At 39.3% G+C, this 15,384-nt stretch overlaps 1 long non-coding RNA gene across 3 annotated transcripts; it reads left to right on the top strand.

Annotated features, from left to right (window-relative positions):
* Nucleotides 1-402: 402 nt before the first annotated feature.
* On the top strand, nt 403-9,830 carry LOC111267871 (uncharacterized). 3 transcript variants are annotated; one of them, XR_002684889.2, is made up of 5 exons: nt 403-980; nt 6,229-6,497; nt 7,781-7,897; nt 8,537-8,642; nt 9,681-9,830. It is a non-coding gene; the product is annotated as an uncharacterized LOC111267871 (long non-coding RNA). The 3 variants fall into 3 exon arrangements; XR_002684890.2 differs by lacking the exon at nt 6,229-6,497 and having other exon boundaries at nt 7,460-7,897; XR_015313980.1 differs by lacking the exons at nt 6,229-6,497; nt 8,537-8,642 and having other exon boundaries at nt 7,460-7,897.
* Nucleotides 9,831-15,384: the final 5,554 nt, after the last annotated feature.

The raw sequence follows: 15,384 nt of genomic DNA, 5'->3' as shown, positions 1-15,384 counted from the left end.
ATATACTGAAACCGTTATGGTTTTATCTGCCCGGTTTACCTGCCCGAAGATTTCCATCGTCCTGTCGTTACAAAAAATCCATATTTACATTTTTTATATAAATAATTGTTATTATGGAACATGCATTACCTAGTCATGGCCGCTTTTTTGTTGTTGTGTCCCATGTTCGGATTTTCTTTAGCGGATTGGTAAATCAGCTAGATCAAAGGTTACGTGGTTCAAGAACTCTTGCAGCTGGACCCACGAAACGGAGCAGGTATACAAAGAGCGGAACGGCGGCTTACACCGATGGCAATTATGATACTACTCCAAGTGACAATACAAGTTATTCAGCCGATTTCAACCACTAGACCTGCTACTATTTCGCGTGGCATCAGCTGAATAATTCATCAATTCTCGATTAACTTTATTTTCGTTTGCCCATAATCTCACGCTCGGTTTATCCTGAGATGGTCCACGGACCCTTCGTTTTCAGTGGTTTTGCTTATGGTTTTTATTTCCAGTAGGCTCGTCCAGCTCTACCGTGAAGATCCTATGTTATAATACAGCTTGACGTTATCAGTCAGCGCTAAATTCCTTTTTTGCTATTGACGCCATCTTAGATTAAAAAGAACCTTATATGTTGTACAAAGTTTTTGAAAAAATTCTAGCAGAACAATTATTACCTATTATCTAAGTAGGTTCTGTGAAAAAATCGCCGTCGTTTAGCACTAACAAGCGATATCTGAGATCTCCTGTATTCTTAGAAAAACATGGCAATACAATTAAGACTTGTCATCAGTGAGTTTTACTTGAATAATTCTAATGTGTGAAAACAATGAAGTGAAACTAGTGGCAGATTTGCAAATTTTAAAGAAAACCTTCGACCTGCGTAGTCTAGTGCCTGCTGACAGATATGCGGGAAAGCTCTGAAGCTCTATTAGTCCAGTTATCAACTATCAGAAAAACATTTGGGCCGTCCCTTTCTTCTATCACTCAAGGTTTGTTGTCAGTAACAGCCAATAGTTATCACTGAACGATGGCTGAGATTTTGCGTACATTACATTTAATCGTAGGGCACGTAGGCTTTATCATGGCCAGACAGGCTTCATTCTATGGGGCTTGAGGAGGCCAATGCATAGAATCTGTATATAGGGTACCTGCAATAGATTGCGACAGTTTAGGGGAATCGGTTATTTGTAGCCGCCATTAGTTCATCTACTGCGATTAGTGCAAAATCCATCATGGTGGAGGTTGGTTACTCGCGTTTGAAGTAGAAACTCAACACCAGCTCTTCGTTGTTGTGAACGCATCATTGCATAAAGCACCCCTTTGAAACTTTCGTTAAATTAAATCGTGTATACCTTATTGTATTATGATGATTTCTCAATTAATTAAGAGGGTACGAAAAAGACAATCCATGAATAATTAATATATCGAATGGGAAACATGAGGGACTATACGTTTCTTAAGAAGATAGCACATCCGTTTGTACGAAACACAAGTGCAGGGCCGGTTAGCGCCATTATCGAAGCGAATGATACTAATATTGACCAAATCCGCCTGTGAAAGATTTTTCTATCGACATATAGGCATAATACTTCATCCACATAACTTTTTTTTTTTTAGAGAACAAGCGAAATGAAAAATGGTGCCAATATACCGTTGCTATTTTGAACCCTGTTAACGATAAGTCTTTAGCTTTTAAAGGAAACCGGACATACCTTTATTGCTATTCGAGTCAAAATCACTTTTACTTAATGAATAAATTATGTTTTGACCCTCCAGCTTTGAGGCTGCATAATTATCATTGTACCATTCACTCTGTCCTACATTTTTTTGAAAACATCAAACTGCAACATATTGTAACATATAAATCACTAGCTAATTTCTACATTGTTGTCAATCTATTCGCATAGAAACCGTTAGGCTGATTAGGTGTTTTAGTATGATCATCAACAAGATCAAACGGCTGTCTATGACGCAACAGTCGGCAGATGATGTATTCATATAACCGGAAGCCGTTTGCAATACACAAACAAATGTTTGCAATACACAAAAGTGATAAAGAAAGTTTTCTCGTTTTTTTTTTTTGCTGCATAGAAAACACCGCATTTTTTATTACTTTTTTATACGTTTTTTGTTATTATCTTATGTGTCTCCCGTGGTTGCTTACGACGTTCTTTCATCATTTTACTGTATAATATATGCAGACTCGCTAGAAGGTAGCGAGTTTCGTCTCAAAGAAGCTTTCCAACCATGTTTTGAGTTCTTGGTCCATGTCGAATGTAAGTGCTATGGAGGTGATTGCCCAGTGAATGGGAACGGTGAAATCCTGTCGGGGCAGGGTCCGGAGGATATGGAAGCTACAACGAAACCTCCCATTTGGAATCCAGGAGGACACCTTTGACGGTGATTGTCGATCTGACTTGACGTTCTCATGAAGCAGAATAACCTGACCTCGTTTATCGGATCTTTTCTCCTGAATAGCCTGGTTCGCTTGATGTAAGTGGGCCATATAAATATGCCTGTGAGCTCTCTGGTTTGTCGGGACTCATTCCAACTGTATCAGCCTTTGGGCCCACCAAACGCCAAACGTAACCTTTTTTGCATGACTATCTTGTCGGTTTGAGCTTCTTTCCTAGTGCCACCCATTCCGTTCTCTATTTCAAGTTGACATACCAACACCACTTCTTACCCCCCGGTGTGAGTCGGGGAGTCCATGAGGTACCCAGGGTTGAAACCTTCGTGTAAATCCAGAAGACAGAAGGTAGTTAACGATGATCGTATAACTGCAGCCCATATTTTCGGCCAATTGACAAGTTATGTGTCAGCCGTATTCCTTCAGAGGTGTCTTCAAATTATCGTCATCAAGTTCGGACGGGCGGCCAAAGCAGGAAGTATCTTGTAGGTTGCGGATATCGTTTTCAAATTTGCTAAACCACTTTCGAGTGAGCCTCTTAATAATAACGTTGCTGTACACAGGGCATATGATCCGGGCTATTTCGGCAGCGTTTTAGCTTCGATGAAATGCATAGTACAGTAAACAGAAAACGAAAGCGACACAGTAGAGAGACTTTCTTCAACTTTTTAGCAAGCAAACGAGTAGTGATCAGAGAGACCTTCGTCTAAATTGTAACATGATTTACTTAAGGAGTTGGCTCGAGGAAATGGGGCTCACCTAGAAACCATTAGTGAGTCTAAAACTGGCCTATGGAACAACCGGCAAATGACATGGACGCCTCAATGGCGCAGCACGCATTAAAAACAGAGGAAGCGCTGCAACGGGTAGCGGAGCGGGTGAGGGTTTTCCCTATGCATGCGGCATCGGTAATATGGAGCTTAGAGGACAGATGGAATAGGTCGGCAACTGCTAGAGTTGATGGTCAGGCAAAGCCTGACAATGCCAGACAGAGGCGGCGTGCTAATTTCTCAGGGCCAACTTCACCTGAATTCCTCTTTCATAGATCTCACGATATGCCAGGTGGATCAGGTGGCCAGTCTTGATAGCTGGAGAGTGCTTGAGGTGCAAGAAGTACTCAGCGACCATAATACTATATAGAGTTTTCTGTACATTCAAGCCGAATAAGCAGGGTTCCTGGTCATAGAATGTCCGGTGTATCTGGGAAAAAGACTGGGGAAAAGCTGGATACAGGAATATGTTGATTTAAAAAGTGAGGAGGATTTACCAGGAGTTTTCGTAGAAGTTTTTGGAGCAAGGTTTTGTGAGATAAGTCAAGAATGAAAACCAAACTACCCGTGGAATGAAAAGATTACTCGAGTCGACCGACATGTAACCGAGTAAGGATGAAACCCATGAAAGCAAAAGCTGGCGACAACCTAGGCGTTTTCCAGTTGAGGGGCGACAAAAAAGAGGAAAGCGGAAAGAGGATAGCAAGAACAACTGCCGGATCAACCTTTTGCAAGAAATACGGGAAGACTCATGGAGTTGCCCTTATACGTTCGTGAGAGAGAAAGCAATGAGGACGAAGATGTATGTTCTGCTAGAAGAAGAAAAGATGAAAGTACCAAGATCCTTGCTTTAGCCCCATAGCCTCTTTGATCGAGCTGAGTTTACACGCCTAGACTCTGATGAATAGATCTCACCTGTTACGAGGGGATAGATATTGCAAGCAAGAAAATGAATCAGAAGAGATAAAGCGCCGGGTCCGGACAGGTAGTTACAAGGACCCTTTTTAAGGACTTCCCTAACATAATCGCTGTAGTTCCCACGCGGATTAGAAGCTTAGGCCATTTTCCACTAAAATGAAAAAAAGGTAAGGTGCTTGTTCCTAAGGGCAAAGCCTTTTATAAACGTGTACGCCTGCTAGGGACGCGGACGCAAAGAATTGGGACCAGAATAGAGCAAAGATTCAGAAACGTTGTTGAAAAGAGTGGTTTCCTGTATAAAAGTCGATATAGCTGTCGGAGACGAAGGTGAGTCTGTGAAAGACTAGAGATACATCTTTCTTCATCCCAATAAAGCTGTCGAGCTTTTTAAAATGGAACCAACAAAGCTAAAATCCGCAGTAAATGACTTTAACCGAAAAGGCCTAAGTAAACGTTCTGCTACTGTTTAGGTGTATGTAGCTTTGCCTTTAAACATTCTATACGTAACGAGTAACTGCAACACTATTTAGACCTGTCAATTTATGAACGCAAAGATACAGCAAGTCAGTTCTTTCGGCTCACCACCGATAATTCCGCCATTGGCGTAGTCAATGTCTGACCTAAACGAAATGATAATTTTCGTATATTTATTTGCGAATCCGAACTGATGATTTTAGGGCAAAAGTACAGGCCTTCGAGGAAAGTTTCAAATACAATTTGACGATCTACCTGAGATTTTGTGTAGCGATAGCAGGACGTTACAGAAATACTGAAATTGCTTGGTAGCCTTAAGAGTCAGCCTGCGAGAGAACGGTCGAGGACCGAATGTGAAGTGGACACCATTGCAAAGAAGCCCTAGAGTAACTTGTTTCCTTTATGTATATAGGTGTAGTTCGAAAGAATGGCATTTCCTTTAGAAATAAAAACATAACCGTAATCTCTTGGAACTCGATTGAGCCGGGCAGGCAAGCCAATATTTTAGGTAGTTGTAAAAAAGAAACAGATCAAAACATTAGAAAAAAAACCCTGCACAAAATGTACAATGATGTTCTACCATTTAACCGGTTCGAATTAACTAATCAATTAAGTATAGATCTTGATGATGGTTACCTTAAACGCATTGAGTTGCTCGCAAGGAACCGGGTGGACTCAACCCCGTGGAAACAATCTGTTTAGACATCTTTCAAATATTTTGTCACTTTGTCTTGCAATTTGAGAAGCTTGCCGTAAAATTGGTTTGACTATTATTACGTATAGTGTCATACCTTTTACTACATTGTTTAACTGTATTTGTTTTTTTTATACACCGATGTTAGTATTTAGTCATGTTACTGCTACGTGAGTTGAAAGCAACCGCTCGTTAAAATTCTGAAACGAAATCAGTTTCTGTCAGCTTGCGCGGTACCGACGTCAGAAAAATCAGCCTTTTGTATTCTGTATTTTTTAGGTTTAGAAACGCTACGCTCCAATTGCCAGATTTCACTATGACTCTTTAAGTCACAGTAAAATCTGACAAATTACATACCTACATTAGAAGTACAACCAACCGGACCTTTTAGCATGAATTTGGCAAATATTTTGGATATGCCTAAAACTCTACCCATTTTACAATAACCGCTTGTAGGCTAGTCGCGCCTTTTGTCTAGCGAGGCAGTTATCGAGAAGCAGACACACATGCCATCAGTTGTGTGTCTCAGGACATAAACGTCCCTTCACAGTAATTCAGCGTTGCAATATTTTTCTTTTCTCTAAGGTTCACCTTTCAATGGGGGTAGCTTTAAAATGAATTCGAAGTATATAAACTGGTAGAAGAACCTGTAACAACTGAATTTCTTTCGGGATGAACGTCAGCACTACAACCTTAGAATCCACATAATCTGGATCTAGTCGTTTCCTTCGAGACAGCGCGACGAATGTCCTCGTGGTGCCGTATCATTTTTTAAGGTTCTTTAAGTAAAAAATCTACTTTTTAAGGTTCCGTATTATGCAAAATCATCTCCGCTATCAATTATGACATTGATATTAAATTGCATTTAGAATAATCGATGAATTAATAATCTCGTGTTAACCTGCGTCGTCTCCTTTACGGTGACCTCATTATCGACTAACCCAATTAAGTGTTCACTCGATCATTTTCAGGGTTCTTTGACTTGCTGGTCAAAGGAGGGATGACCCTCCGTTCTCAAAGGTCTTCTTTCTTTGGATGCGTATTGACTATGGTTCATAATTCATGGCGGGAGACACTCGCGACAACAAAAAGGACTAATTCATTTATAAAATTTGCACAACTACGAATACTTTTATGATGACAAACACCTTTCCGTCCTTTCGTAGCATGGACAACCAACGCCACCTTATCCGGTTTATTATGCACTGCACGATACTATAGGGAACGTGCAATCAAGCCAGTAAGTTCCAAGTCGGCTGATATTGAAATATGCAGACGTTACCGGCGTTTCTGTTGGTTCCTATAAGCCTTAAAAGCTATCCTGTAGCTGCTAAAAGATTGCTAGAAAAGGCACGCGTTACAGCACGCTTCAGTACAAAGAGCTGCCTTCCCCAAACAATCTACTGTTAATTAAATTCCCTAGGAAAGTCTACCTATTTTAGAAAATCTAATTTAAATATGTATATACATTTAAAGCAAATAGCGAAAAAGTTATTATTCATTTAATATATAACCTAATATACAAATTTAACAGAGAACACTGACACTCGTTAGAGATTCCCCCTAGAAAAGACGTGATACAGAAGGAAAAAGTAATTTTTTAGAAGATTACTCAAGTTGGTGGTCAGTCTTTTGATAAGAAGGAGAGAATCTTTTGATAAGAAGGTTCCTCTATGAACTCGTTTAACGTTCGGTGATTGTCATTGGTCACAACACACTGCTGTAGAATTTAGAGCACATGCTTACCAGTGATTTTGGCTAGTTCATTCAACTTCCTTGACACTCATGAATCAGATTCATTATTTTTTTCTATAGCAACAGACAACAATAAAACAAGTGGACCGAGAAAGCTATTTTATGGGTGATACCAATAAAGCAAATTACGGCTATAACCGCCGTTAAGCAAACAAACCGTATACCCTATAAATATTCATTTACAAACCGCATCCAATCAACTCATCTTTGATTAATTGTTTTTGCCCTCTGTGCAGTCTATGATAAGATCTATAAACAAATATGTACACGATTTGGATCCTTTACTCTGATCTAGTATTAAGTTACTGGCGCTGTCGTCAAACCTTTATACAGACTTAACAAATATGTGATGCGCATAAAAGTAAAGGACTACTAATGTATCAGCGCTAAAACGGATTCGAGCCTTCTTCGGCTTACAAAATTACTTTCAAACGCTCCGTTTTATAGTTCCTGCACCGAGTTTGACGAGACACACCAGGTTCGTTACTCATCCCTCCAAACCTTTGCCAATAGAGAAGAGTCGCCATCGGTGCGATTAATAAATCATCACGATAAGAGCACGTTGACGGCATAACGATCGCTGGCAGAGGCAATCGCGTCAGCGCCGGTGTCGGTGATGATGTGTACTCGAAGTGATACTTCGTTCGCCTTTCGTTCTATCATTCAGTCATTTACGGGATGGCCCTCACCTATCGCCGGCCTGAGCTCAGCTCTCTTACCGTTTCTTTTTCTCACTTCTATTCACGTTTTTCTCTAATGGCCAACCAGATTTTCCTCGGGACGACATATTTGGACGACAACACTGCGCGCGCATTGCATCTGCGGCAAATAAAGGACGGGACTACATCATCCCAAACGTCCAATAAAAAAAAAAGTTACTCAAAGGTAATAGTGCCTGACCAGCGCATCTTAGAAATATATACTGTATATATGATAGTATTCTTCTTATACAATTTTACTAAATTATATCAATTCAAAATAATATTGAAGTGTTCTGCAAAGATGTTATTAAGACGACGCCGGATTGTCACTTTTTGTACAGTACATAATAAGAAATATTCGTTGAGAAAGTAATTTTATCCTTTAACTGTAAATACAGATCGAAATCACATGGTTTTAGCTATAGGCAAGCTTCCTTAATTAATAAAACGTGTGCTCGTGCCCGTTACGGGTTGAAAGTGGCGGGCTTTAAATTAGGCATATTGGACTCTGTCCAAGGCCGTACAAATGCTCTCAGGTAGATGAAACGCTTTCCATTACTAAAGGAACAAAGATTCTAGTCAAAGAAAAATAGAGCAACAAGCACATCCATGAGCTCGACTATGCGATAGGAAGCTGTACTATTTCCTTGGTATTCGATTTGGATTTATAAATAATAGTATGTCTTGCCTACTGGATAAGGTAAATGTGATAAACCTCATTTAGTATTTTGGAGTCGAAACAAGGAGGTTATTCTGCACGCTAACTTCACAGATTGTCCAAATTAATAACTCGGTAAGAATAACACTTCAGCATAACTTTTAGGAAAACGCAAAGTTCGGCAAAGTGAAGTCCGTGACCAGTCATTGTATCTTTCAAAACGGTTCCTGGCACAACCTTGTGTACTTAGCAGATTGGTCAAGGTGAGGAGGTAAATATGAGCCCACTTGACTTTGCCGGAGATGATAGTCGATCTTGAATGTGTTCGGGTCATATAACTTTCATTCGATCGAAGAATTGGCTGTATTTGTCGTATCAATGCTAAGTTAATCGCTGCGCTCTTTAATACATTATGATGTGCTCCATACTGCTCGCCATGATCAGGTGCCCAGAGGTTTACTTTACCATTTGCTTCTGGGTCGTATTCGAACAGTCCAAGACCGCTTAACACAAAAAATAGCACATGCAGATAGGAACTCGTGATTTCATCAAAATTTCACTGAAGCAAAACTACTTTAAAATTATACAGAAGCGATAACTTGACGAAGAAATACGCCAATATATTAAGTTGGCAGATATTGTTCGGTTCGACTAGTTCTTCCCTTATATATCCTTTTATTGGCGCTTCGTCTTTCATGTGCTGGCTAGTAATTGCATTAGAAAGAAGAGCTCAATTAACTACCGAACCAATTAGGAGAGTCTTTGCTTGTAATAAGCTTAATACGTGCTGGCTTCAGTGTACGCTATTTATTAAGAATACATATACGTGCATCGTACGTAAATAGACATAAACGGCAGTATTATATTGTCACTTGTTTTATTAGATGTGTTACTAGTTAGCATTGGAATATTGAAGGGCGTAAAGCTAAAAATAAAATCGTCCAAGCATTAAAATAGCTCGATTTACGTTGCAATAATTACGTTGTTGTTGTTATACGAGCTCAGTGATTTAATTTAGCCAGTTCCCTGAATGGGTCCTACATTGGGTCAAATCAGCACGCGCGTTCTATGCTGCAGGAAACGAGTAACAAGCTATGTCCTGTTCCCAAAAGGGAATTTCGGTTATCGATCACTTTACAACAATAAACCAAGCCCTTAAAACTCGGCAGTACGTAAATTGCCTCTGAGGGCTTCAGTATCAGCAACTCAATAATAATTATTGTGATTCGAGTTGACCCTATGTACAGACCGAACAAAGTAAGTTCAAGCTTGCACACTGTCTAACTCGTCTGCCTGTTTGACCTTCTAGGTTACTGTCAGTTACATCTCAGTGGATCGTAACAAACTAATGCAGATGCGTGTTTACGAGTATAGCACTGTTTTCATGGATGCTTCAAAATGTATATCTGATATGTTCTATACTTGAATACAGAATGTCCGAGATATAAAAAGAATACAAGCTGCTAGTGTATTTTGCCCGAAATTTTCGTTGAGCTACAACAGATAACAAAATTATTTAGATTTATAAGAGTTTTATACTCTTTTTAAATAAAAGGATATAACTTCGTTAGGTAATCTTCGAGTACAAAATTTGTGTTGCGTTAAACACAATTACGTGGAACTGAAAGTAAGGAGCGCAGGTGTTTAGGGCTTATCTTATCTAAGCAGACAGTTGTAGAATGGCTCTAGATACTCCCTGATTAGGGACACCGTGGTCTAGGTTCGAACCTTTATATAGACACACTTTGTTTCGTACTGGGAACCAACCGTCCGACAGAATGCCTCACGACGTTGCCAGACGTAAAACTTGAAACACAGAGACACTTACTACGTATTATATTTGAGAGATTGTGTTTCCAGCCTATAAAAAAAAAGTCGCTTTGCCTGCAATAATTTCCATTCTCAGGGTATTATTTGGCGAAAACTTCTCTGTGATTTTCGGTCTTGTTTTTGGTTTGCCGCAAAACTAAAAAATAAAGAAGAAGACTACGGGCATACCTGTATAGTGGTATCTTCCATTACTACAATGGTCATAATCAAGAGTTTTCGCTACCGCTGCGAAGCACACGAACTAAGTCACTAAAGAAAGTTTAAATTTAGACAGGGTCGACTTGGTGTACAGGATAGTACCCCCGTAATTCAGGCAGCGTGACCCACAAAATTCATCATTACGTTGATCAATATTGCATTAAGTAACCGATATTCATTTGAACTTCGCCCATTATTTGTTATAATGAAAAATATTATTTAACAAACAAAGTAACTCGAGAGAGTTCGCATGAAGACTGCATAGAATTTCGGAAGTCGACAATATCCATAGTAAGACGTTACCTTTTAGATCGATTCAGTTTTCAGAAGTTAGTATCGTTGTGAAACCGAAATAGAAAAGTATATGACCGTCATACCTTCTCTGCAATAAGGCCTTTGCTGCAGTTGATTGTACTAGGTTTTTGTGAGGCGGTTAGAGATACACCTTAGCAGTAATAATACAGCTTTTCCTGTGCATCCCAACACCAGTCAGAGCACCGGATTAAATATTCCCACCTGTATACGGGGTGGACTGGCCGAAACCAGCATACATAGGGGCCGACTCCTTTCTTTTGAAAATCAGAAATGTCTAGGGGCAATTCTATTATATGTATTAGTTTATACATCGGGTCAGTATGTTTACACGTCTCCGTAGAACGGGCGCTGTATTGATAAAAATCAAATAAAAAAATAAATCGATTTTACGTCAAGGATTAATCTACAGCGAGTGGCAGGTATGATATAATTATATTAGGCTAGCTGAGAATCTGATGAACTTATTAGTCTGTTCTAAGGTAAACTTTTTATGGATCTACGTTCCAAACATTTTTTTGAAGAAAATGTTTCTTAGTGGTTCAAAGCAGAGGAACTTAAGATGAAAAATACTTTCAGACCTCAAGTTGTAGTTTTAAAACAACTATCCGGTCGTAGCTTTTCGCAACACCATCCCGCAATGTATGTCTAATGAAATGGATTACTATCTGCCTAACAAAGCCTTTCCCGCTCCTGCCGGTTTATACAGTCACCGATTTTTATTCTACGCTCGGCGAACTGGGATTGGAGCTTGATCTTTAAATTTACTCTCTCAAAGCTTTCAGATGAACCATTTTTGTATGGATTCCTTTTAAGCAGAACTGCAAGTGGGTCTGCAGTAATAAAGTCTCACAGGAGTGTACCTCACACGGTGCCTAAGTAGATATATCTGAAGAACTTATTAAGCATATTCGTTATCCTGGGGCTGTTAAATAGCTCTACGAGCTTTACTAGTTTAGTTTCACTCAAAACAACAGCTCGAGCAATGAGGACTATCAGTATTTTGGCGAACAGGCAATATTTTCATGTTTGCTCGCTTACAGAAAGCAAAACATATAAAAAAAAAAAAAAAACGTTAAACGCGAACTTTTTTGCAGATGTGCCACAGGGTACCTTCGAGGGGAAATGTGATCATCAGGTATTTCACAAGAGATATGGAGAGCCTTCGTTTCGATTAACCCCCTATAGAAATAGATCCAGTCTTTGAACAACCAGATGATCAGAAAATGGATCGTTAAAAAAAAAGTCCATGTTCCCTAACTGTCGGAAGGTTTGCACTAGCCTGAAAAGCGCAGCAGAGAACGAGTACGTAGCGTTTAGCCAATTGATCTCAAAGCTGTTACATAAGGCTCTTATAAGGAATAGTGACATAATCCGTTTAGTTCTTGATTACCGCAACACTTTAGTAATAGGCCGTTTTAAGTGAAAAGCACCATTTTTGCTCTTTATCATAAAAAAAGATTTGCTTTATTAGAAAAACAAATAGAGATCTAATCTACTACAATTTATCCATAATTTTTTAAAAGATACCTGAAATCTGTTCGACGTTTGCTGGTTTCTCGGCTGGTCAAAATTAATTCATGTCATTACTGCCTATAAAGTAGGCGTTTATTACAAGGAAGCAGTTGGTGGATACGCCCTCCATGCCAGATTAAAATCATCTTTCACTGCTTGCTCCGTAATACAGACTACTGCGTATCCTATCTGAAACTATACTGTCGATCTGTGTTGCGCCTTTTGCTTATCAAACAAATTCAAAAAACTTAACAGTATAGCAAGCTAGGCAGCACCACACATTACTGAAACACCATAAACATTTCATTGATATTTTACATATCTGTATAAAATAAATTTCACTGGATAATGCCGTTTACCAGAACTGGTCAAAAAAAGAAATGATATTGTCACACTTGGCAATTGCCTGATTTTTTTTATCTTAAACAAAAAATGTACTACAAAAGTGATATTTCCTTATACGTTTTTCTCTTAAGTCAGTTACGATTTAGTTATTAAAGCTTCGATTTTCTGAACGAAAATGGTTTGCATTTAGAGAATTGTCCACGGTGCGAAGGAACTGCAAAGTATTTTCAAGCTAAGTTGTTATATATTCAACTATTTTAGTCTTTTAAAAGGTATTTCCAGCAAATGAGCCTTGCCTCTATACCACAGGCCAGTCCGCATATCATTATTCTGATCAATGTTTGCGGACATCTAAGGTATATCAAACTACACTTTATATAAACCAGTATATCTAATCTAATCTTTATGTGGACCGATTTCACGGTTTTCAATGGGGTTGTAGAGATTACTATAACGATAACCAGGCGAAGGTTCAGACGAATTTCAATTAATGCCAACAACAGGGTAACAATAGTTGTTCGATCTAGCGACAACTGGATCGCGAAGGCACTTCCACAAACACTGATTTTCACAATTTAATCCCCGTTTCATAAGAATATAGCCGGCAATGTTTATGTGTGTCAAGTGTGGTAAGAAAGGAGTATCGTTTCTGTCCGACTCTATCAAACAGAAGACCGGGGATCTTTTCTGATCACGGTGGGATGGTTCGCTTCCCTGTCAATTTGATTTACCTCGGCAAGTGGATTTTCTTTGTGTTGTCTGCATTGCCACTTTTCGTTCTCAAGGGGTTATCCAACTTAGATGAGTAGCGATAGCAGTAACGGCAACCAGGATTTCACTTTCAGCACTGAGCGTCCAGATCGGGGGCAGGCTGCCGAATTATTTTGTTACCTTAATATATTTGTACCACACTCGAATAGTGTGAAATTCAATGATTCTCGAAAACCTGAGAAACTCCATTTTTAGTTGGAAAAATTAAGGACCGCGTTTGTCTGGATGCCGATTCAAAGTAACGAAAACAAACATCGATCTTAAAATAACCGAACGATTTCGCTGCCTTTTGCACGTAGTATATATATATATTCCAACAGAAACAAAAAACACAAACTGCTAACAATGATTTTTTCATTTCACTGAGGCAGTAACATTAGTGCACGATTCGCTTAATGTTGGCTCTATGGATATTAAACTTACATCGCAGTGACCCATTACTCTGCGCTTACCTTTTTTCATCCAGAAAAATTCAAATATGACCAGAGCTATGGAATTGGATAGACGAAGCTACATTTATTAATGTAAAGGTGATAAAGACCGTAAATTGGACAGTAAATGAAAATTCGAATAGTTTGGACCAGACGATCCACTGAACGATAGTACTATTTTTTATATGTCCGGTTGAACGATAACGGTAGCAACAATCAGCTACATTTTTATAGCTACCGTTTTTCGTAGAGGTCAAAGGTTGCACTTGTAGGTTTTGATACTTTTTATATTGAAAATTTGTTTTTCTTATAGCTTGATCAAGAACGTTTCTAAGACTAGGTGTTTCTTTGATTTTAAGACCATTGCTGGAAAGCAATATCTTACACGTTGGAGACCCATGTCGATGATGATGAGACGTACACAAGCTGCATAACAAACGGCTAGCAATTCTTTCAACCAGCTCTAAATAGTCCCGATACTTTTAACTTATGTTAAATTATAAAATAATTCACACACGATTGTCAAGATCGATGCAAAATATCGTCAAACGATTTTTATATATAAATGCCGTATATGGTATTTTGATAGAACTTTATTTGGCAGGAAGTTAGGGAACAGTAACTTAAATCGCTATCTCTTCTTTTCATTTATAGCATAGAGAGTATAGAATAAGACAGCTTTTTAATAGGAACGTATGCCATAATGAGAAGTTTGTGCCAACAGCTTACTTCATTCAACTTACCCGAACTGATGGAATCACACATCGAAGTTTAATTAGTAAAATATGCCTCGCCGTAATGAATACCTATTGAAACCTATAGGACGGTTATGGCATCCATATGGTACAAAAGCCTGCTTTTCCTAGAGGAATACAGTTAAAACTACAGAGAAACATGCATTCAATTGACAAACCCCAGCTTCGCAAATTCTTGCAAAAGGAGCAAACACTTTACTTTCGTAACTTCGAAATTATCGTTCTGTTATTTCAGATCCGGTCCTGCCAGCTCAGTCCGACCTAACTAAATCAGGACTAATAAAATACTTCGCTAGCTGAGATCCTGCCTAGGTTTACGTGCTCGATCAGTTTATAATGTTCACACTTTCTGATACACCAGATAACATGCATATGTGCGTTTATCGTGTTTACAAAAACATCTAGCCGTATGTGCTTTACATGGGCTCTGACCAAACTGAGAATCTGTGTAGTCCGCTATACGATGGTGCCGGTGACGTCATTGCGAGTAATATAATAATGAGCAGAAAGAAGTGTATTCGAAGAATCGGTCGCCAAAACAGGGCGTTGAGGCGAAGAACAGCGGCGGGGGCAGAAACCATTGCGACCAGGACTAGCAGATACAGCTGTAGCGAGATGAGAATTTATACCTACGTGTGCCTGCGATCTTTATGTATGGTGCCCTTTCACTTTATATCCCTTGAGAGGTACAAGCGGGTGGTGGTGCTGTATCCCTCCTGTCGTAATTGGGCCATGCTGATGTTGAAGCTGTTGTGACTTGTTCCAGCCAAGGTCTGAGAATATCGCCCAGTGGGCGTTTGTCTCTCTGGGGCTCGTTCTTCTGCTAACTGGATGACGGTAAATGGTGCACTTCAGC

This window comes from Varroa jacobsoni, unplaced genomic scaffold, assembly GCF_002532875.2.
Source record: "Varroa jacobsoni isolate VJ856 unplaced genomic scaffold, vjacob_1.0 scaffold_1233, whole genome shotgun sequence".
NCBI lineage: Eukaryota > Metazoa > Arthropoda > Arachnida > Mesostigmata > Varroidae > Varroa > Varroa jacobsoni.
Note: the sequence above shows the minus strand (reverse complement) of the source record. Positions and strands in the feature narration are given on the sequence as shown.